The following is a 24,289-nucleotide window of genomic DNA, read 5'->3' on the forward strand; positions in this document are numbered from 1 at the left end:
AGCTTGGCATAGAGCTATTTATTGTTAAGGTGAACAGAAGCCTTGCAAATAAAAGTACCTTTGGGGACTTTTGATGTGGTTTGGCTTTCTATCAATTGACAGCTGCTGCTTTCTAGACATCTGTCTGAGGCAGCAGTGTAAGGGACAGGTGAGTAAAAAAGCCATGATTTTCACTGTTTCTGCCTGGACTGCTCTTTAACCTCCAGACAGGGGTGCCTATTGGGTGGGGGGGGGGGGGGGGGGTGGGGGGAGGGGGGGTTGGTGGGGGGGGGGGAGCAGTCTCTGTTATGGGGAGGGTGTCAGTTATGGGTGTCTCTGACATAGGAGGCTGCTGGTGGGTGTCTCTGGTGGTCATCTCTGGTGGGGGCCTCTGGTGTGGACCTCTGGTTGAGGTCACTGGTGGGGGTTTCAGGCGAGGGCCTCTGGTGGGTCTTTGGTGGGGGGTCTGATGGGGGTTTCTGATGGGAGGCTGGGGGGTGGGGTGGGCAGAATTTGCATTGTGTGGGTGAGGGGGTACCGCCACTAGATTTTGGGGGTACTACTTTAAATACTAACCCCCTTGGCCCACCGCAAGGCCCACCATGCTGGGGCCACACTGGCAAATACGTGCACTAATCCACACCCGCATTTTGGCCCATTTACATCCTCCCGCTGGCACGGGATGCGAATCTCAATGCAGCAGCTAGTAGGACACTGGAGCATCACCAGGCGCCGATCCTGGCCGGGATTCTCTAGGCCCGGGCCGTCCCGGCGCCGGGACGTGATTCTCTGCAGAGCGGAGAATCGACGTCATTGGCGCCAGCGTGATTGGCGCGCGCCGGCCGGATGCCGCTCTACACGGCCCGCCCCCACCGATTCTCGGCCCGGGATGGACCGAGTGGCCGTAACAAATAACCCGAATCTTGCCGGCGCCGTACACTTGTGGTCTTACCCCGTGGGATCTCAGCGTAGAAGGGTCCAGGGGCGGCCTGTGGGGGTGGAGGGGGTCCGACCCCAGGGGGGCCTCCGCTGTGGCCTGGCCCGCGATCTGGGCCCACCGATCAGCGGGCCGGCCTCTCGGGCTTGGGGCCTCCTTTCTTCCGTGCTGGCCCCTTTAGGGCCGGCGTCAGAGCCAGCGTGCAGAAGGCAGCCACTGCGCATGCGCGCATTGGCACTGGTACAACTGCACATGCGCACGTTGGCGCCGGTGCCACTCCGCATACGGCGTACCCGCAGAATCCAGTTGACGCTGGCACCAGCAACTGGAGCAGCGTGGGTCGCTCAGTGCTCTGCCGGCCCTCTGTAGGATCCAGAATTGCTGATCCTGAGGCCACGTTGCGGCCGTCGAGAAAAGCGATGGCGTTGATGACAGCATCAACACTTAGCCTCAGGATGAGAGAATCCTGCCCCCTGATTTTTCCATGGCACGGGATTCTCTGCCGCATCGGGAACTCCACTACTGGCGTTAGATGGCAGAGTATCCAGCCCGAGGGCTTTAGAAACTTCATTGGTTGAAATTTCTTTCCAAATGTTTCCTTATTGATAATAGTTAAATTTATGTTTTCCTAACTATAGTAGTTCCCATTCACCAGTTAGGTAACAACTGCAACGTTTATTTACATATATCTACAATACAGAGGCTTTCAGTCACATGGCTGCAAGTCAGCTTTCAACACCGAACTGAAACACTAGCTAGGGTGATTCCCCCTACCCTGGCCCCTGATTGGTTACCTGGGTCATGCGACCCTCTCAGTAGATCACCCATAAAGGGGACAAACACCACATCCTTCTCTCTCTAAGTTATTTTATGCATCAATAATCATTAGATTACTGAGTCCCTAATAGTTAGAAAATTAATCACATGCAATCAGTCTGTTATAAATTCGCCTTTCAGGTGGTTTCCAATTTCTAGTGGAGCGATGTAACTCCTCTGTCGGGGATACCCGCACTGGGATGCTTTCAGCAGAAACCACAATACTCGGCATCCCCTCACGTACTGGTAACTCAGCTTCATCCGTTTCCATGGGGATGACAGACTCGCCTGTCACAGGCTGGCTTGGAACTTCACTGCGTAAATAGTCAACAACGTTTCCTGCTGGCAACATGGTTTTAGGTGGCAGTCTTGGCTGCTGGGACAACTCGTGTCCTCGTAAATGGTCTTCAGGCTTCCGGGAAATTCTTCCTTTTACATCCGCTTCATAACATAAAGATTCTGTTTTTGATACAACAACTCCTGGGACCCTTCTCGAGCCGCATCCAAAATTTCTGACACACACGGCTTCCTCCACGGAAAGTGATCGTGTTGATTTACCTGAATCATGATTTCTCTTCTGATTGCACTGACTTTCCCTGCCCTTTGGAAACACCAGGCAACATTTCAAGGAAATTCAACACTATAACAATTTTCTGTGGCACTGGGGGAGGTGCTCCATTCTCTGTTAAAGGCAAGCTCTTTCGGAGGGTCAGTACAGACTTGATGGGCTGAATGGCTTCCTTCTGCACTGTAGATATTCTATGAGTCTATGATTGCTCTCTGGAAAATAGCACATGCCGATAACACACCAACGGGTAAGTGCGTATTCTGAAACAAACCTCCGTGGGTGTTATCACAACATAACCTCAGGAAAGTTTGTCTAACTCAAGTTGCTGATATGTGTGGCTCATATCTAGCTTTGTATAAAGCCAACCTCCAGCCAGCTTTGCGTACAAGTCTTCAATCTTGGGAATGTGTAACCTGATTAATTGTTAATTTGGACTCTCCACAGATGCGGACAGTCTTGTAAGTCTTTATCACGGGGACTATGGGTGCTGCCCACTCTGTGAATTGAACTATCTGGATAATACACACTTGATCCAATCTCTTCAACACTATAGCCAATCTTTCTCGCAAGGCGTATGGTACTGGTCTCTCTCTAAAAGAATGAGGAGTTCTGTCTGGATCTACATAGATCTTTGCCTGGAAACTCTTTATTTTACCTAACCCCTTGCGAAAAACAATCTCATACGTTTCATTAACTCAGGCAGTTTCTCTTTCCATACTTGCAAGACCTCATCCAGTTTAACTTGATTACCTTGAATCAATCACAGCCCTTGGCCTGAGAGTTTTATTATTGGGAGCTGAGTGGACTGCTGCTGATAGCTTACAGGTACTGAGGTAGTACCATTGATCATGATGACTTCTCCTGCGTAAGTTGTTAGTTTTGCTGTGGTACCCCTCAGACTCAATGCCTGGACTCCTTCTTGTAAATATTGAAATGTATGTTCACCGATTACTGTGGCAGAGGCTGCGTGTCAACTTTCATCTTTAAGGGCCTGCTGTTCATCAAAAGCATCACAATGATAGGGAGCTACTTTACCCACTTTCACGTTGAACAATGAGAGAACATTTAATCTGTAGTACCAAACTCTTCCATGTTATACACTTGCTATGTATTACTACCCCTTACTGGGTAAACCTGACTTACTTTTACATTGGTGCCTTACATGTCCTTTTTCTGGCAGAAGAACATTCAGCCTCTTTATACTGGCTGGCTTCAGGTGAGTGATTATAGCTGCACCCGTAACATTCTACTTCAATCCTAGGCAGCCGATTGGCTCTTTTAAATTTTCGCGCACAATTCAGGCATTGCATTTACATCCCATTTTAAAATTACATCTTCATTTTTGACGCCAGTGCTGACTGCAGATCCCCTCTAATTGTAGGACCAAGCCATTTTACGCGCTCTGAAGCCCCTGTGCACACTTCCCAGTGCTCTCCATCGCCAACGCTATATCTAAAGCCTTCTTAAAATTTAAATCTGCCTCTGCTTCAGCTTCCTTCGGATGGACTCATTATTTACCCCGCAGACTAAACGCTCCCGCAGCATATCATTGAGAGTGGCTCCAAAGTCGCTGTGCTCTGTGATTTGTCTTAATTTTGCAATATAAGTTGCAATAGTTTCCCCAGGTGCTCTCCCAGTTGAGTTAAACTTAAGTTGCAGCAATATTACCGATGGCTTTGGTTGTGGTGAGTTTTCACCACTTCAGCTATCTCAGTGATTGACTTGGAGTTAGGCGCACTTGGGGAAGTGAGGCTGCATATTAAACTGTAGGCCTTGGTCCCACACATGCGCCTCCTCCTCTATTTCATTGGCCTGAAAAATGTAGCCCAAACGTTCAATATATTGTGTCCAATCCTCTACCGAGGCATCAAAAGGCACTGTCCGAATAAGAGCATATCTGCAAACACTTTTTGGGCGGGAACAGAGGGAAGTAGACCTTGGAAAATAGGCGACAGGTTTAAATAGAGGATCTGGATTGGCGCAGGCTGGGAGGGCCGAAGGGCCTGTTCCTGTGCTGTAATTTTCTTTGTTCTTTGTTCTTTGTTCTTTCGTTTCTCAAGTCGAACTGAACTTCAACATAAATTAGTGCTCACGATCTACGGACCACTTTTTTCTTTTCTTTTCCTGTTTGCGAATGTAATATTCCCCATTCACCAGTTAGGTAAGTAACAACTGCGATGTTTATTTCCATATCACTGCAATGCAGAGGCATGCAACCTTGTGGCTGCAAGTCCGCATCCAGCAATTAACTGATACAGATGCCCATGCTTGCTGGGGTCATCCCCCACCCTGGTTTCTGATTGGTTACTCGGGTCACCTGACCCTCTCTGCACATCGCCCCAGAAAGGGGACATCTATCCTCGTGAGTAGTGCTCGCCAGGTTTCACTAATCACAAATATATTCTAAGGTCTGTGCAAGTCCTTTATTTACCTGGGGTAACTTAGTGTTAAAATTGTTCCCTTTAGTCAGCAATAATTTGGCATTTTCAATTCATAGAATCATAGATTTTACAGTGCAGAAGGAAGCCATTCGGCCTATCGAGTCTGCACCGGCTCTTGGAAAGGACACCCTACTGAAACCCACGCCTCCACCCTATCCCCCTAACCCAGTAACCCCTTTTTGGACACTAAGGGCAATTTATCATGGCCAATCCAACCAACCTGCACATCTTTGGACTGTGGGAGGAAACCGGAGTACCCGGAGGAAACCCATGCAGACACGGGGAGAACGTGCAGACTCCTCAAAGACAGTGACCCAAGCAGAGGAATCTAACCTGGGACCCTGGAGCTGTGAAGCAACTGTGCTAACCACTATGCTGCCCATAAAGTGTAAACGATTGAGTATAACATGACCAGATTTGCATGTTCTCTGTTTCATTATCAGTGCAACTCACTTCAGATTTTCAATTCAGCTAACAACAGTAATCAAAGCAGAAAAAGATCACGGAGAGCCAAGTGGCAAATGTAATCCATAACTTGAAGTGATCCAAATGAACCCTTCTGGAAACGTTTGTAGAGATCTCTGAATTCTGTCTCAGTCAAATTTCCTGCCATCTGTCCTTTATTCTGTTTAATGGCAACACACATGTGCCAAAGGACAACATGTCCCTCTACACCCTGGCAGCACTGTTAGTTGCTTTAAAAAAAATTCTATTGATGCATATTGCTGATATAGCGGAATTATTAAAAAACGTAATAAATAATAAATACCAGTTTTAAAATTAAGTGCAATATTCCTATTTAATCGATTCTTTTTGCTGGAGTTGCCTTGCTTAATTCAATGTCCTTAAAAGTCAATTCTACAATCCTGCAATCCCAGCAAGGAAACTTATGTGGGTTAGGAATAAGGCTGTACTTTAGAGTGACGGGCCATTTGAGTTCATGGGCAGAGAAACAATTGAAGGATCAATAGTGGGTGAAGTCAGAAGCTTTATCTTCTTTTTCTTTATTTTCTCTCTTTGGTTCTTTCACATGTAACATTCTAACATACTTCAGATCCACCTCCTCGAGTTGCACGTGGCAAATGTTTGCATTTCGGGCCTCATCCCAATGCTACAATGATTTAATCAAGGGTGTGAGAGGCCTAAGGCAAGCACCCAGCAGTTTGCTTGTGTGCAGGCTGGTAGCAAGCAACAGGGGCTTCTTTCTGCACAGGTGTGTTCTTCCCTTGCAGATTTCCTCACTCTATGGCCTTTGAAAGTCCCTGATTCCCTTTCTAGCGCCTGCCAGCTTGGCACAACATGAATTCCCCCAAGTCTTCCAGAAGTGTGATCCAACGCAGCTCACCTCACCGTGCCCCGAATGCAGTCTCAACATTGGCCACCACTCCAGGTGGCGGTTTTGATATTGGAGACCTGCCAACCTCTTTTGTCGTGACACCTGTCCCAGAGGAGTGGAACTCCCGCCTCCACGTCTATCCGTGGCCAATCAACCACGAAATGGTGGTGGGGGCAGTCATTCTTACCCTGGGCAAGCATCCCCCACTCCAGTGGGGACGGGGACCACAGTACCCCATAAAATATAGCCCTATGTTTCTGGGAATGTGTTAAAATATATGTTTTTAATTTTGCTATGAAGGTGCCCAAGAGAAAGAGACAACTATGCCTTTAGTTCAACCAATCATCTCACAGCAATCTGTGCCACTCAAACTTACAGAGGATAGCATCATCAAAAATGCTATGTAAACTTATAAGATGTCATGAATGTAGAAAAATACCACAAGAGTGTAAAAAGTTGTTGTTGATTTGAGTTGGTTTCTTGTTGGGGATGGTCCACTGCATTCCTCTCCTTGCATTTGTGTTACATGGTTGCTTGACTATAGAAATGACGCTTTTGTCCTCTCGGGGCCGATATTGATTTTGAATACCTGCTTGGATACTTCCCGGTGTTTGCAAGTCTAACTATTAATGGTTCAGCGCAGATAATTGTGGCTAATTCATTTCTCATCCTTTCAAATTTTATCTTACTCAAGTTAAATTCTTGGCTCGCGACTTACCCTTCTCCCTTTCCACTCTGATATCAAATTCAAACAGATTGTGGTCACTTTTTAAAATGATACACCCTTAACTACATATTAACCAATTCTGCGTCATTATTCATTAATTCATCTTGAATGGCCTGTTCCTTTGTTGGTTCCAGACATATTATTTTAAGAAATGTTTCAAACGCCGCTTCTGTAAGGATTCCTTTTCATGCTCAAAGTTCCTCTATCTCTGTTGCACCTGTTCTAATGATGAAAGCTTCCATACCAGCACCTCTGATTTATCTTCCTTGTCCCTCAAATGAAGAATTCCCCCATACCATGATTGAAAAGCCCTTGACTGTCTCCGTCTCATTTCCCGCACTTCTGCTTTGACCCCCCTTCGACTTCCCCCCAACTTAATATAAATTGCTCTTTCTTCATTTAGTCAGCATCTCTGATTCCCTTACATCGGGCTGGATTCTCCAGAAATGGGGCTCTGTCCCAACGCTGGCGTAAAACACTGGTGTTTCACTCTTGGCTTTCCTTAAAAAAGTCAAGAGCGATTCTCCTACCTTCAGGGGGCTGGCAGGGCCCCGGTGTGCTTCTCGCAGCTCTGGCTGCGGATACGGGCCCCCGCACTTCCGGTCGGGAGTCATGCGGATGGCGACGGCCTGCAGCGGCCACGCTGTGCGCCATGGCGGACCCGGACCGCGGACCGACATCGACAATGCAGGCCTCCCCGAGATGGCGCACGCCCGTGGATCCGAGCCACCCGATCGTTGCCCCGGCCGCCCATGAGGCCCGCCCCCCCCGGTGCTCGATCCCCCCGCCCGCCACCCAAGGTGCCCGACCGGCCAGACTTGGTTAGAACCATGTTCGGTAACTCGGCTAGTTTTGCCTAGAGAATCGCTGGGGGGCCCCTCTGTCAATGGTGCCCTAGTCGCGCCGCATAATCCATGCGTGAGCGATTCTCTGGGGAACGGAAAATCATGGGAGCGGCACCGGGCATGATTCCCACATAAACATTGATTCTCCCCCCCCCCACGCCAATCGCGGTTTTGGCGCGGGGCTGTGGAGAATCCAGCTCCAGGTCTTTGTAACATCACTCCAGGGTGATGGGATTGCGAATAATCAGTCAACAAAGGCACTATAACAACGGAACAGAAAACAGCTGGTACTTACGAGCAGAGATTCTCCCTTCCGGGGACTAAGTCCCCATGCCGGCGGGAAAACCGGCGCAAACGACTCCGGCATCAATGGACCCCCAAGGTGAGGAATTCTCACCTGTCTTGGGGGCTAGGTGGATGCCGGAGGGGTTGGCGTTACTCCAGCCAGCGCCAAAGGTACGGCGCGAGTTCGCGCATGCGCCAAAGGGCCGGCGTGATTTCGCACATGCGCAGAACCGCCGGCGTGGTTCCCCGCATGCGCAGACCAGCCGCCGTATTTTGGGGGTTCTCTTCTCCACGCCGGCCATGGCGGAGCCCTACAGGGGCCTGCACTGAAGAAAGGACTGCCCCCACGGCACAGGCCCGCTCGCAGATCAGTGGGCCCCGATCGCGGGCCAGGCCACTGTGGGGGCCCCTCCTGGGGTTGGATCCCCCTGCGCCCCTCCTCCCCCGAGGACCGTCCCAGCCGACTTACCTGCCAGGTCCCGCCGACCAGCGCGGCGTGAACCCCGCCCGAAAAAACGGTGCCAGAGGATACGGCAGCCGGCGTCGGGGTGCCGGGGCAGGTTTCGTGCCGCACCCAGGGGATTCTCCGACCCGGCGGGGGGGTTGGAGAATCTCGCCCATGGAAGCCCAGTAAGAAGTTGAGCTCTTCAGGAGAGGGGAAACAATCTGAGAAAAATGGATCAAAGTGTTTTTGCGCTGACACATGGCAGGAAAGGATTGGAATGAGTTGTGACTCAAAGTTGAAAACATTCTGGTGAGGATAGGCCGACAGGAGGTGGAGCCACATTGGATTTGGTACTGGGTAATGAAGCAGGCAAAGTGTTAGATTTGCTTGTGGGAGAGCACTTTGGAGATAGTGACCACAATTCGGTGTCTTTCACTATTGCAATGGAGAGGGATAGGGCCATACGGCAGGGCAAGGTTTATAATTGGGGGAGCGGTAATTATGATGCAATTAGGCAAGAATTAGGGAGCACAAGATGGGAACAGAAACTGTCAGGGAAAGGCACAAATTAAAGGTGGAGCTTGTTCAAGGAACAAATACTGCGAGTCCTTGATAAGTATGTCCCTGTCAAGCAGGGAGGAAATTGCCGTGTGAGGGAACCATGGTTCACAAAAGAAGTTGAATGTCTTGTCAAGAGGAAAAAGAATGAGAAAACAAGGTTCAATTGGGTCGCTTGAAGGTTACAAGGTAGCAAGGAATGAGCTCAAAAAAAGGGCTCAGGAGAGCTAGGAGGGGGCATGAGAAGTCCTTGGTAGGTCGGATCAAGGAAAACCCCAACGCTTTTTACTCTTATGTGAGAAATAAAAGAATAACCAGGGTGAGGTTAGGGCTGGTCAAGGACAGTAGTGGGAACTTATGCATTGAGTCAGAAGAGATAGGAGAGGCGTAGAATTAATACTTTTCCTCAGTGTTCACAAAGGAGAGGGGCTATGTTTTTGAGGATGAGAGTGTGATACAGGCGGGTAGGCTGGAGGAGGTAGATGTTCTGAGGGAGGATGTATTAGCAATTTTGAAAAACCTTAGGGTCGACAAGTCCCCTGGGCCAGATGGGATATATCTTAGGATTCTTTGGGAGGCAAGGGATGAGATTGCAGAGCCTTTGGCTTTGATCTTTGGGTCCACACTGTCCACGGGGATATTGCCAGAGAACTGGAGAGTGGCGAATGTTTTTCCTCTGTTCAAGAAAGGGAATAGGAATTACCCTGGTAATTATAGGCTGGTTAGTCTTACTTCGGTGGTCGGTAAGTTAATGGAAAAGGTCCTGAAGGAGAGGATTTATGACCATTTGGAAAGATGCAGCTTAATCCAGGATAGTCAACACGGATTCGTGAAGGATATGTCTTGCCTTACAAATTTGATTGAATTCTTTGAGGAGGTAACTAAGTGTGTAGATGAATGTAGAGCAGTTGATGTCGTATACATGGATTTTAGTAAGGTGTTTGATAACGTTCCCCATGGTCGGCTCATGAAGAAAGTAAGGAGGTGTGGGATAGAGGAAAATTTGGCCAATTGGATAAGTAATTGGCTATCACACAGAAGGCAGAGGGTGGTGGTGGATGGAAAATTTTCAGACTGGAGACCAGTTACCAGCAGTGTACCACAGGGATCAGTGCTGGGTCCTCTGCTATTTGTGATTTTTATCAATGACTTGGAGGAGGGAGCTGAAGAGTGGGTCAGTAAATTTGCTGATGACACCAAGATTGGTGGAGTAGTGGATGAGGTGGAGGGCTGTTGTAAGCTGCAAAGAGGATTGATAGGATGCAGAGCTGGGCCGAAAAATGGCAGATGGAGTTTAACCCTGATAAGTGCGAGGTGATTCATTTTGGTCGGAAACATTTGAATGCGGATTACAGGGTCAACGGCAGGGTTCTGAGGAACGTGGAGGAACAGAGAGATCTTGGGGTTCATGTCCACAGATCTCTGAAGGTTGCCACTCAAGTGGATAGAGCCGTGAAGAAGGATTATAGTGTGTCAGCGTTTATTAACAGGGGGCTTGAGTTTAAGAGCGGTGGGGTTATGCTGCAACTGTACCTGACCTTGGTGAGACCACATTTGGAGTATTGTGCGCAGTTCTGGTCACCTCACTATAGGAAGGATGTGGAAACAATGGAAAGGGTGCAAAGGAGATTTACCAGGATGCTTCCTGGTTTGGAGGATTGGTCTTATGAGGAAAGGTTGACGGAGCTAGGGCTTTTCTCTTTGGAGCAAAGGAGGATGAGTGGCGACTTAATAGAGGTTTATAAGATGATGAGGGGGATAGATAGAGTTTACGTTCAGAGACTATTTCCTCGGGTGGATGAATCTGTTACAAGGGGGCATAACTATAAGGTTCAGGGTGGAAGATATAGGAGGGATGTCCGAGGTAGGTTCTTTACTCAGAGAGTGGAATGGACTGCCTGCTGTGATAGTGAAGTCAGACACTTTAGGAACTTTCAAGCAGTTATTGGATAGGCACATGGAGCACACCTGAATGACAGGAAGTGGGATAGCTTGATCTTGGTTTCGGACAAGGCTCGGCACAACATCGAGGGCCGAAGGGCCTGTTCTGTGCTGTACTGTTCTATGTTCTATGTTCTATCATTGTATAGAAAATCTAATCTTACTTAGGTTCACTATTTGTAACATGGGAAATATTTGATCAGGTGCTTTCTCTCAACACCTTCCTATCAGAGTTGAATTTAAAGGTGGGTGACGCCAACTATTTGCCCAGAAATTTCAACACACATAAACATTTGAGTATACTGAAACACTTGGAGTTAGGCATGACATTAGAATTAGAATTAGAGGGCAGCACGGTGGCCTAGTGGTTAGCACAACCGCCTCACGGCGCTGAGGTCCCAGGTTCGATCCCCGGCTCTGGGTCACTGTCCGTGTGGAGTTTGCACATTCTCCCCGTGTCTGCGTGGGTTTCGCCCCCACAACCCAGAAATGTGCAGAGTAGGTGGATTGGCCATGCTAAATTGCCCCTTAATTAAAAAAAAAAAAAAGAATTAGAATTAGAACAGTACAGCACAGAACAGGCCCTTCGGCCCTCGATGTTGTGCCGAGCAATGATCACCCTACTCAAGCCCACGTATCCTCCCTATACCAGTAACCCAACAACCCCCATTAACCTTATTTTTTAGGACACTAAGGGCAATTTAGCCTGGCCAATCCACTTAACTCGCACATCTTTGGACTGTGGGAGGAAACCGGAGCACCCGGAGAAAACCCACGCACACACGGGGAGGACGTGCAGACTCCGCACAGACAGTGACCCAGCCGGGAATCGAACCTGGGACCCTGGAGCTGTGAAGCATTGATGCTAACCACCATGCTACCATGCTGCACCGTTGTAAGAGTCCTTCCTGTTTATTTCCTTTGTTCCCATTCACTTCATTTTATCTTATTTATTTTGGTCTGAGGACACATAATCAGGATGTGCCTTTAAGCAGAAGAGTCAAAGTGAAACAGCCTGCTTGTGTTCCCAGGTTTTTAATTTTGGAGAAGAAGCCAGACTCTTCGGCACCAAATGGATCTTAGGAACCAGCTTTGCAGAGAGTCAGTTCGATTGGTTAACTAGCAACTGGTGGGTTGGCCAGGGAGAGTGTTCTGCCTTATAACGGTCAGTGATTAGTTCCTGCGTGATGCTTTCTGAGAGTACTTAGCAGAAGTGTGATGTGTTATCTGTGTTGGTCTAACATCGACTGCAACTGGATGCAGTAAAATGAGAAACAGGCTTCCGACACAGGAGATGGTCCAACACTGTTTTATTGAACCTGTTGATTGCTGTACATAATCTGCTGTGTGTTGACTCTCTATTCACCTAACTGATAACCTCCTACTGGTTTGACCAGACTAGCTCTCTATCATATGGTGATGATGTTGTTTGGCCTGTGCACTGCGACTATCTCCCTAGCCGTGTCCTGTGAGAATGGGAGAGCCTTAATGCCCTGTGGGCTTTATAGTGGTGGTGTCCTATCTGGTGATTGGTTGTTCTGTGTCGTGTGTGTTCATTGGTTATCCTTTGTGTCACTCACTGCCTGTCTGCATCTCATGATATACATGAGTGGATATTATGACAAAGTGTTTAGAGCTTGTAAGAAGTCTTGCAACACCAGTTTAAAGTCCAACAGGTTTGCTTAGAGTCACTAGCTAACGGAGTTTTGCTCCTTCATCAGGTGAGTGTCACTCATCATTCACCTGATGAAGGAGCAACGCTCTGTAAGCTAGTGACTCCAAACAAACCTGTTGGACTTTAACCTGGTGTTGTAAAACTTCTTACTGTGCCCACCCCAGTCCAACACCGGCATCTCCACATCATGTTTAGACCTTGGAAGAGAAAGGAACTCTCCCTCTCCTGCTTGTTGAAGTGAAATAACTCACTATTGTCCTGAAAGCAGTGAGTGGCTGGCATATTCTTTGTTGTGAACCTGAAATGATGCTGAGTCTGCAGAGAAAGTAACCAACCTTTCCAGAGAAAAACAATTCAAAGCCTAGAAGAAGAAGTATCAAAACGAACACCTGAACATCAGAAAGACATTGATGAAAGTCATCCAAGTGCTTCAAAGATCCTTATCCTTTTATTTTTATTTGTATTTTCCTCCCTTTTCACAACCCTTTCCCCCCTGTGTTATGTGTGTGTGTGTGTCTTTGTGTGTAGAGAGTAGGGTGAGTAGGGGAAAGGGGTAGTAGATAGTAAGTTACGTTTTCTGTCTGTTTAATTATAGCATAAAAGGGTACTTCTGTTTTAGAGTTACAAACCTGCTGACTGCAGTTTATTGAGCTCAACCAAGGATCTTGGGTCAAAAAATTAAATTTCACCTGTGTTCTTCCTCCAGATCAAGTGGGACTGGATGTTGACCGTGCACTAGCCCAGAGTGTTGTGACAATAGGGGCCAGTTTATGTTTGGATGACACTTTAAAATTTTCTTGGACTGCTGTAATGAATAGTTATTTCAGAAAAAAGCCCCAACAATTTTTGTTTCTTTTTTCCATGCACATTCAAATCCCTACTGCCAAATTATCCCGAACCTGGATTCCCCACTATTCCTGTACTCACTAACCTATATTAGTTTCCTGTTCCCCTGTGCCACAAATTTAATATCCTCATCCATGGCATGACCTGTCCCAATCTCTGCAACCTCCTCCAGCCCTATGACTACCCTTCCCATAATTCCCATCCATTCTTCCACTCAAATATTGACCTCCATACTTCCAACACCCAAGATCTTACTCTCTGGAATTCCTTCCTTGAACGTCTTGCCTCTCCATCTCCTTCCCTAAAACTCATACCTTTGGTCACTGCTTCTAATCTCTCCAATTTTAGCTGGGCATGTTTTGCTTGTGCTGCTTTTTAAACAATGAAAAGTGACATCATTAACTCAGCTGATCTTTCCTGGGCATTGTCATTTTTGGAATCAGTACAAAAAGCTGCTGGGCTATTACATCAGGGATGGGATATATTAGCACATCAGCATATGTTTCTATTTACTCTTGTCCAATAAAGTTGTGGAAAATTAAACAATGCGTCTGGAAAAAGATAAAGGCAGGAACTCCAGTGATCTCATCAAAAAGACTTTGGTCAAACCATAATTTCGAACACCTTGAATGTTCAAAAGGAAATATTTCAAAGGATGTCTTCACTCAATTACTGTCACCATCGCAAAATGTTTAGTGGGCTTTGAAAACCCACAAGTGACTAGATCCTAACATGTATTGCATGATCCTGAGCTAGGTTCCCTTTCTGAGAAACTTCCATGCAATTGTAGAGTCCTTTGTTCCCCACCAAGAGGGCACAAAGCATTTTTAGATTTCTTTGGTTTTCGCATCTTTCCTTTCTTTTTGTCATCCTTCGAATTTTCAATTTGAATGCCTTTCATTTCATGAATCATGACTACATTGTGGCTGGAGCTCACCAGAAGGCCACATAGCTGTCATCAATAACCCCACACTTGTGTGAAGTTTGTTTAGATTTCACTCAATGCTCCTTGCTCCTTCTCACCCACTTCCGCTAAAAAGAGTAAAAGGAATTCACAGTTTACAAGGATGTGACAGCAATAATAGATGAACAACAGAGCTTTAAAACCTGAACATGCACTTCAAGTTCAGCAGAAGTGTGAAAAGAAAACAAGAACTTAGATGCCGACTTTTTCTTCATGAATTGGAGAAACGGCCGTGTATAAGGCACGAAACAAAGGGATCCATGTCAGAAGAGTCGTGACTGGGGGGGACACCTCACAGTCTAGAACAGTGTCAGTACAGTGAAAGCAGATATGCGAGGGAAGACAACGGACGTCACGGTCCCCTTCAGTGGGTCCAGGCTTAGTTGAACATTGTAACATGTTTTTTGGCTTCCTTTTAAAGTTGGCTCCTGGGCCATTTTACACATGTTTTTTGGGGTGAATTGGCAAACTTTCACTCAGAGCATCCCACTGGAATTTCTGACTCCCCCCCCCCCCCCCCCCCCCCCCCCCCATTTTGGCAGGTGTCCAAGAACTGATATCCAAGGAATATGTGCAGAAACCTCTCTTTGGCAGGCACAGTGTTCGAGGGAGGCAATGGCACAGTTGTATTGTCACTGGGCTGGTAATACAGAGACCCAAAGCAAGATCTGGGGACCCACGGCTGATGGTGGAATTTGAATTCAATAAAAATTTGGAATTAAAAGTGTAGTGGTGAGCATGAAACCACTGTAAATTATCACTAAAGGTTCACTAATGTTCTTTAGGGAAGGAAATCTGCCACCCTTACTTGGTCTGACCTACTATGTAACTCCAGATCTACAGCAATGTGGTTGACTCTCAAATGCGATTAGAGACGAGCAATAAATGCTGACCGAGCCAGAGATGCTCACGTCCTGTAAAATTAACTTTTAAAAAGTTTCCTGAGGCACTTTGCAGAACAACAAAATAGTGTGGCCCCCCCCCCAAGTAATCCTTAAAACCTAACTCTGAGAAGCTAGCTTTTGAAGCACCCATTTGAATGAGTGAGAGAAGTACACTGTACATAGTGGGATAAATTTGTCAGAGCTGAGAGGGCTCCATTGATGGGCTGGATAGCCGGAGTTGAACTCACCATGCCCATTTGTGGGGCCCTTGGCTGCATTACAAGCCCATCCAGAAAATAGTCAGTTGCCATTGGGGTTTCTAATCCTTTAAAAGAAGGGAGCCCACCCTCAAAAGCTCTTCAGTCTCAGCAGTGTCAATGGAAGTTGTAGGTATGGCCACTGATGGGGCTTGATTGAGCCCAGAGGACATGGCAATAGACGCTTCTTTTGCAACCAGGTGAGAGTAGGGTGAGGGGTTGCTGAGAACAGTCAGCTATGTCTCGATGGACCAGGTAGGGGGGGATTGATGAGGGCTGGGGGTGGGGGCATCACCAAGGATGGGAGCCCCTGAGCACACAGGGAGTCTGTGATAGTTCACCAAACTGTCTCCCACACAGGGTGAAGGGCTCATCCGTCACGGGCAAAATGCCAACTGCGACAGGAAGTCTTAATTATTTGCGGTGGTACAATTGACATTTGAATTGGATGGCAATCTTCCACCTTCTCTGCTCCTGGTGAAATGCAATGACAGTAGGAAGGCAGCTCCAACCCACCCCCCCCCCCCCCCCCCCGCCAAACCCTACCCCCCCCTCCCCCCGATCCTCCCCACCCCACAATATTTTCTCACCATCTTAGAGATGCCCCTCCTCAGGCCATTCTCAGAGAGCTGGTAAAATCCAGTCCACTGTATTCAATAGGAAAATTGCATGCTTCCTGATTCAGCAGCAGTCATTGGCACTGGTAATAAAGGTATCGAGGATTCTTTACCAAGGTGTGCTGCTGATTGAAAAGCAGCAGTGCAGGGATTTCAAACATTGGACTCAGCATGCAGAAATTGAATGGATTCATAAGTCACCACTTTTATGGACCTGTATGCACAATTCCCGCCAGAAAAAGGCATTTGTGCCGGCTGCCATTTGCAGGGTCTGCATCTTTCACCTTGTTGACCTTCTGCATTTGCTTACGTACCTCAACAGAAAAGAAAAATGAGGTTTGCATTGCAATCCCCTCATTGCAGTAAGAGCAGATGATGTTTGGAAGAGTCATTAAGGAAACCATATGAGTTTGATGCAGTCATTAAATCAGTCACAGAGCTGGCACCAAAACTTGTAAAACCCGCAGTTTAATAAATGCTTATTTATTTGGGACTGGCTTGGATCTTTAGAAGAATCTGCTGCAGATTAAAAGCAGCAGGCTGGATATTTAAAGCATATCCAATTCCCTTGCCACAGCGACATTTTTTTAGAATAATGATTTAGAATATTACAGCTTGAGGCACATTTCATAGTGTAAACATTCTGTTTATGGTAAAAATCCATGAGCTACCTCAGCTAACCTGAAACCAGAGGTAGACTCTGTCACAGACATCAGTAATTATTCTGAAAATAACGTTTACCCTCATTTTAAAAAAAATTTCTGTGGGCGCACATTTCCAAATGTTGGAGGTTTGTATAATCTTTGCAGCAAAGCTCAACAAAACAGAAGAATGCACGCAGATCAGCATGATGGTGGTGACCAGCTCTACATTGTACCTTTAATTATAGGATCTAGACATCAGCGGTTTGGAGATTCTGTGTGTCATGTTTGTGCTTGTTAAAATGTATTAGTCATTGTTACATTACAATGTGAGTTAAATGCATTGCTTCTCAAGTCCAAAGAAAATCACCAGTTGAACTAAGAAATAAACAAGAAATGGAGTAAAGTAATCCCAGTGATGATCATGTATCTCTTAGACTAGCAGACTGCTTAAGAGGGTCAAGGCCAGTCTAAGTATATTATAGCTAATTGAATTACATTATATAGTGCGGATGTAGCTGAGCACTTTAGAGCTTAGAGTCTATGACAGGGCAACAAACTCAGTTATGTAAACATGAGAGGAGAAATAATAAAAACAGAAAATGTTGGACATGCTGCGTTCTGCGACCGATGGAAACTCAATGGTCAGAAATGTATTGGTCTCACTCTTCTCAGATACTGCCTGAACTGCTGACTATTTCCAATATTTGTTGCTTTTATCTCAAATTTCTAGTGTCCACAGTATTTTTGCTCTTGCGTGGGAAGAGCAATGATGTACACTTGGTTAGGTCCGGGCATGTTTATTTTCACAGAAGATCATTAACCGATGGGAGAAATGTAAGCTGGTGCAGTGAATACCGAATCACTGCAGGTCTTTAAGAGGAGCTGGACATGTTCTTTGCCAATTATCCCAGCTAGCCAAGGGTAAGTGCAGTGCGGGATCATATATCTCATGGTCATTGGTTACCATGCAACTTGTAATCATTTATAGAGGCCAGGGAGCAGCCTCAGCTCTTCTTTTGCCTAACTTGGACTAAGGGTTATTTGCTTCCCCCAGTGGACCATAGGGCAAAGGGGATGAAGATGCTCATTGGCACATTGATAATATAGGACAATGTCTACAGACCAGCTGGTCTTCCCCTATTGGCTATTTTTGATCTTCCATTCAACAGTTTGACTTCAAACGCTTTAAGTCAGGTTTTCAAGACAACTGCAGCAAACAATTTTTTCACTATTGCTTGAGCTGAATCCAAAATAACTGACTGCTTGAATTTTTGTTGGAAGAGTATAGATTCACATAACAGTTTAAAAACTAACACATTGGCATGCATGCTCCCTTTGCTACTAATTCTTAGAGGCCCCTGAGGGGACACATTCACTTTCAAGACTGCTTACGCTGAGTTCATCAGACAAATGAGGAACTAAGGATGATGGTGTGAGCCACGATTTCCCAAATTTCCCTGGACAAGGAACCCCTTTGACCTTCCATGAGCATTAACGGAACCCCAAACTTTCTGATTGGGCTCGATTAAGCAGACTCAAGTTGAAGTCCTCGAGACACTCCCACCCCATCTCTTATGGGCAAGACCCCCCTCGGAAACACCCATGGCACAAGCAACCTGCACCTGGGTGCCTTGGCACTGCCAGCCTGGAACCTTGGCAATGCCCTTGCCAGACTAGCAGTGCCGCCTGGACACCCTGGTAGTCCCAGTTTGACACTGCCAGGGGGCCAGGCTAGCAGTGCCAAGGTGCCCAAGTGCCAGGGGAGTGCCAAGGGTGGCATGGCAGCACAGTTGGGCGGCACAGTAGCACAGTGGTTAGTACTGTTGCTTCACAGCTCCAGGGTCCCAGGTTCGATTCCGGCTTGGTTCACTTTCTGTGTAGAGTCTGCAAGTTCTCCCTGTGTCTGTGTGGGTTTCCTCCGGGTGCTCCGGTTTCCTCCCACAAGTCCTGAAAGATGTGCTGTTAGGCAATTTGGGCATTCTGAATTCTCCCCCTGTGTACCTGAACAGGTACCGGAATGTGGTGACTAGGGGCTTTTTACAGTAACTTCATTGCTGTGTGAATGTCAGCCTACTTGTGACAATAAAGATTATTATTCTTATTCTTATAAGGTCTCACCCTGCTCAGTGCCCGACCACCCGGACACCCCAACTCCCCAGCAAGACCTTCAGAGGTGCCATCATGACTGGTTCAAGACTTTGTCTACCAATACCAAATGGCACCCGATTGTGTCGTCACTGGCAAGGCCGGTGAACCCTGGGTAAATTGGACGACTGCATATTTCAATGAGCATAATGTCTCATTTAAATATGCACGTCTAGATCTCGCCCAGTGAGACTGATATCCAGATCGTGATGCGGCGCAAGATTCTGTTGAATTTCGCGAGATGTTTCGAGTATTGTGAACTCAATGCAGGCCTCTTACAAGATTCAATGGCCTCGTCTCAACACCAAGTCAAGCGTAAAGAGACCACAGAATTGCGCCCACTATGCTGAAGATATGCATTTCTATGTGAAAACAAGTAATTAGAAGTCTTTGCTATCTATATGTCCGTATTTATTATCATTAAAACATTATGTTGCTCAACAAAGTACATACTGTATTGTGATCGCACTTCCCCTCCCCCTCATGGCCCTCACTGCCACGGCTCTCTCCTATGATGCTCCCTCTCCATAGCCTTTTCCCACAATGGCTCTCTCCCCATGGTCCTTTTCCTCCATGGATCCTGCCCCTTGGCCCTCTTCTCTGTTCATTGACTTTTATCCATTCCAACTTTATCCACTTTTTTGCCCACTCCACCATTCACACTACTGTCCGCCACCCACTGGGCATTCGCTCCAACACTGGGACATTACACTGGCCTCTACCTCATACTTTTAATGCCTACTTTGGTGCTTTTTCTGGTTCCTCCAATCAGAGACCAGCTCCTCAGTGCCTTGACTGCTGATAGGCTGACTAGTGTGCGAATCCGCAGCCAGCGCAGAGTGAAAACCACCTCCGATTGGGCAAGCTGGAAAGATAGTCTTTTTTTCCCAAATTTTCAACAGTCGAAAACACAAGACTCCCACTGAACCCAGTTTGGAAAGCACTGGTTTTATCATAGAAGTTACAGTGCAGAGGTGTAGGAGATCAACGAGTTTGAAAAGTTAAGATCCTGTAGCAATGTAGGCTGTGTGCAAAATATCGTCAGTGCAGTACCAGGCTTTGATCAAGTTGATTAATATAACAAACGGGTTTATTTTCCTGATTTAGGTCCCACTGACTTCAATCAAATCAAAATCTGGCAGAACATATAACAGGCAGTCAGTGCATGCGTTTTGGCAGTTATCTGTTACATAAATGTAATGTATCTCATGTAGATCAACTTTAACCATGTGAGGAAGCTATCAGACTATTATTGGCCATTTTATAAGTTTTATGCTGAGTGCAAATATCAGAAATTCAGTTCCATTGAAATGATTGAGTGAAAAACCCTGGGGAATGCAAACAATCCTGGGATCTACAGTCAAAAGGCGAGGCTCCGTATATACAGGGTTAAAATTCATAAGGTGATCCTAAACATTTGGTTAATAGTGGTTGTGAGACGGCACCTGGAAAGGAAAAAAAATGATGCAGCATGTACCTATTTGGGCACAGGAGGTGATCATCTGAGCTTTTGCGAATAACAGGATCCTGGTGTGTGTGGCTATGTATCCTGATCAGCATGAATAAGGCAACGATGCGGATTTCACTTCTTTCAGACTGGCCAAATATTCAACCCAAATAGCTGAACAGGATATCCCTCAATACATTTCATTTTTTTTGGTGGAAAGCCACACATTTTTCTGTTAATTTTATTCTATATCAAAAGTTCACTTCAGCTCCTTAGGAATCAATGCTTTTAAACTTTTGTTGAAATGTAAATTCACCAACATTTTGCCCTTAATTCTCAGAATAAAGCTGTAGATAACAAATGTCTGCCTGAATAAGAGGCAACACTTTGACATGTGGTTAACTAATAAATCTACCCCCTACCCTGATCATCATCAGACCCTTGAGTGTAACACTAAAGTAACAATGGGATCTTCTAATTAAAAGCATAAAGAACTATATTGATTGAATATGTGAATAAAAAATGCAGCCCCCCTTTCAGGGGCAATCTGACAGGTTCCTGATACTGCTAATTGCTAAGGGATTTGCCTTTATGTGCTTATGTAAATAAGAATCTCCTCTAAAGTACGCATTCAGCTGCCTTTGTCTGTGGAAGCACCATTTTCCCAGGAGTCTTTTTTTGTAAATGAGCAGCTGGTGCAGCCTTGATATTGTTAATCCTAGTCATACACAAACATATCCAATGGAAGAGAGGGTCGACCAGCGGGAAAAAGGTCAGGACCTTGCCTACTTTGGCTTTGTCCGCTTGAGTCACTCCTGGTAATATTTATCAAGGTCGGGAAAATATTCTTGTAAGCATCAAAACCATCTAAAAGTGTCATTCATGTGCAGCTGGAGCATATTGAAACAAACACCAGTAGCAGTGTTCGAGAGAAGAAACCCAGTGAACTTTACCTTGAGTGTAACACTTCAAATTATAACACAATTGTTTGTTGGAAAGATAATACTGTGTGTAAATTCATTGTCCTCTGGCTGTGAGGCACACATAACCTGAAAATGGAGTTTGACTTATTTTAATAAACAACGCTCCATTTATTTTAATGCTTTAATTTGGCATTGACACAGAATAAATGACTGGATAATAATGGCTTTACGTAATTAAGGTGCCTCTTTGGTAAATATTTGTAAATAATATACTATGAAATGATCCTGACATACAGGATGCAATTCTCCCAAAAAATATCTAAGTGTGGTCTCCGGAGGAAATGCAGTGTGATTCCGCCAGCTGGGACCTCACGATCCAGATCGCAATCCACCCACACTTAGAAATTTCTTTGGAGGGGAGCTGTGTTTTGCACCTGCATTGAGAATGGCGAGGCCTAATCATGCCAGCAAGCCCGACTTCACAGCTGATCTCAAAGTTAAGTGACAGGCCCCGTTACCATCTCCCCCCTCCTCCCCCAACTGATGGACACCGCAATCCCTTGCAAATAAGGGAAACACCCAGGACCCTTGATCACAGTGGGACAACCTCCCATCCACCATTGAATGTTCAGGTCACCCCACCCACACCACTTAGGCATCAAAGTGACTTGGCCCCGCCCTCCCCACTCAAATCCTCGCCGGCATCAAACCCCTCCCCCCCCCTCACAAGGATTTCTGGCATCAACGCCCTTTCCCCCATACCCCCCTCGCCCTCAGGATTATTAGCATCGGAGCACATCCAATGGGTTTCCTCATAGATACTGCTCCATCAAACCCAACAGCTTCATGCTCACCCCTTAGCTCAGCCCCTGGCACCATGGTAATGCCAACCTGGCACCCTGATAATGTCAACCTGGCATCCTGACAGTGCCAACCAGCTTCGCACTGCCAGGTTGGCACTACCAGGGGGGAAGAGGGAAGTGCCAGAGCACTGTCCTGCCATTTCCTGACCATCAGGGGCTACAATCGCCACCAAGCCCCATGGTGTGGTCATCACATTGTTCTCCACTTGTGGAGACCAAGGGCCAGATTCTCTGGTCCCCCAGCCGCGTGTTTCTCGGCGATGCTCTGTTCGCTGGCGGTGGTATTCTCTACTCCCGCGACTTGTGAATGACATTTTCCTTTGAAACCACCCCACGCTGCCGGGAAACCCGTAGGCTGGGGTGCACTGCCGGCGGGAAAAGAGAAACCAGTAACCGATGAATTAATGCCCAGTGCGAGGGCGTGAACCAGATTACGTCTGCTGGAGGGGCCTGGGAACATTGGAAACCCCAGTTCGGGGTTCTCCCGAAATTCTCCCGACACGTCGGGATTTGCGATGGGTGTAATGCAGTCAGAGAATTGTCCCCATATACTCTTTAAGTGCAGTTTGACAGATAATGTTTTTTGTCAGGGATAGGTCCTCCATTAAAAATATATACCATTGAGTCATACTGCAGAAAAGGAGGCCATTCAGCCCATCATGCTTGTTCTGGATCTTTGAAAGAGCTATCAAATTAGTGCTACTGCCCTGCTCTTTCCCCCAGCCCTGCATAGATGAATACTGTAAAATTGAAGAGTGTGTTGTAAGATATGTAGAAGCATATTATTGCCATTGCCTCTGGTAAATCAGGGGTCACATTCTCACTTTTATTTGTTTCTGTCACCTTAATCAGCAGATCCCTAGATAATTGTTGCCAATAAGCATTGTCCATATTCATACAACCATCCAGAAGTACCCTACAGTCCCCTGTTGTAGCACTTAATTATTTCTCAAATGATTCTGTACCTTACAACAAATTATGTAACACACATTTATGAAGATAGATTTTGTTCTAAATTTAGTTCTGTGGCTGGGACGTCAGTTAAGACGATGGACTTTTCATTTAGTGAAAAGAATGAGGCAAACTGGGAGCAAAATGTAATGCCTCCCAATTAAATACATAGACAACAAATTACACGCAAGTACACTTGTCAAAGGAATAAAAGGTGTTGATTGTCAGTTTTAAAGGTGATTACTCCTGTTTGCTTCTAAATTCTGAACGTAATTTCCCGGTAGACAGACTGTAAACTTAATCTGCGTCTAAAAATATGAGTGCATTCTACCACATTAATTTTGAGTTGCCTACTAAACAGTTTAGTTTCTTGCGAACAGTACTCATGCACTTGATGTGAAGAATAACACTGGCGTGAATTGAAAATTTATCTAACCCAGCAATGAAGGATGGGCTGGATGCAACTTCATCAATAAATTATCATCCGTGCACCTACAATAGATGTGACCTTTCACAGCTGGAGTTCTGCTCTGCTCATCTGAAATGATCATTTGAGAGGGCAGTGGTAAGAGGTTTGTTTTGAATGCAGACCAGTTGTCAAAGGAAAATCTGAACAAGGCAGTAATTAGTGCCGACCTGCCCTAATTAACATAATGGCCTGGAAATTACCGTGAGTAATGATATCACAAGAACCTTTAATGTCGACACAGCAGCATTTTCTCCCTGTTATCTTAACGGAGGTCTTGCTTTGTTTTAAATCCTTCTGATGAGGACAACATGGAGAAAAGTACATCTGGCATGGGGAACATTTTCTGTAATAATAATCTTTATTAGTGTCACAAGTAGGCTTACATTAACACTGTAATGAAGTTACAGTGAAAATCCCCTAGTTGCCACACTACGGCACCTGTTCGGGTATACTGAGGGAGAATTCAGAATGTCTAAATCACCGAACAAGCATGTATTTCGGAACTTGTGGGAGGAAACCTGACCACCCGGAAGAAACCCAGTCATGGGGCGAACATGCAGACAGTGACCCAAGCCAGGAATCGAACCCGGGTCCCTGGTACAGTGAAGCCACAGTGCTTCACCTTCTTCCCTTTAAAGAACGAGCGGAAATATATTGATTATTTTGCACACATTGAAAGTTGTAACCAGAATATCCCCAATGAAATAGCTCTCAAAATCCAAACCA

This window comes from Scyliorhinus canicula, chromosome 11, assembly GCF_902713615.1.
Source record: "Scyliorhinus canicula chromosome 11, sScyCan1.1, whole genome shotgun sequence".
Taxonomy (NCBI): domain Eukaryota; kingdom Metazoa; phylum Chordata; class Chondrichthyes; order Carcharhiniformes; family Scyliorhinidae; genus Scyliorhinus; species Scyliorhinus canicula.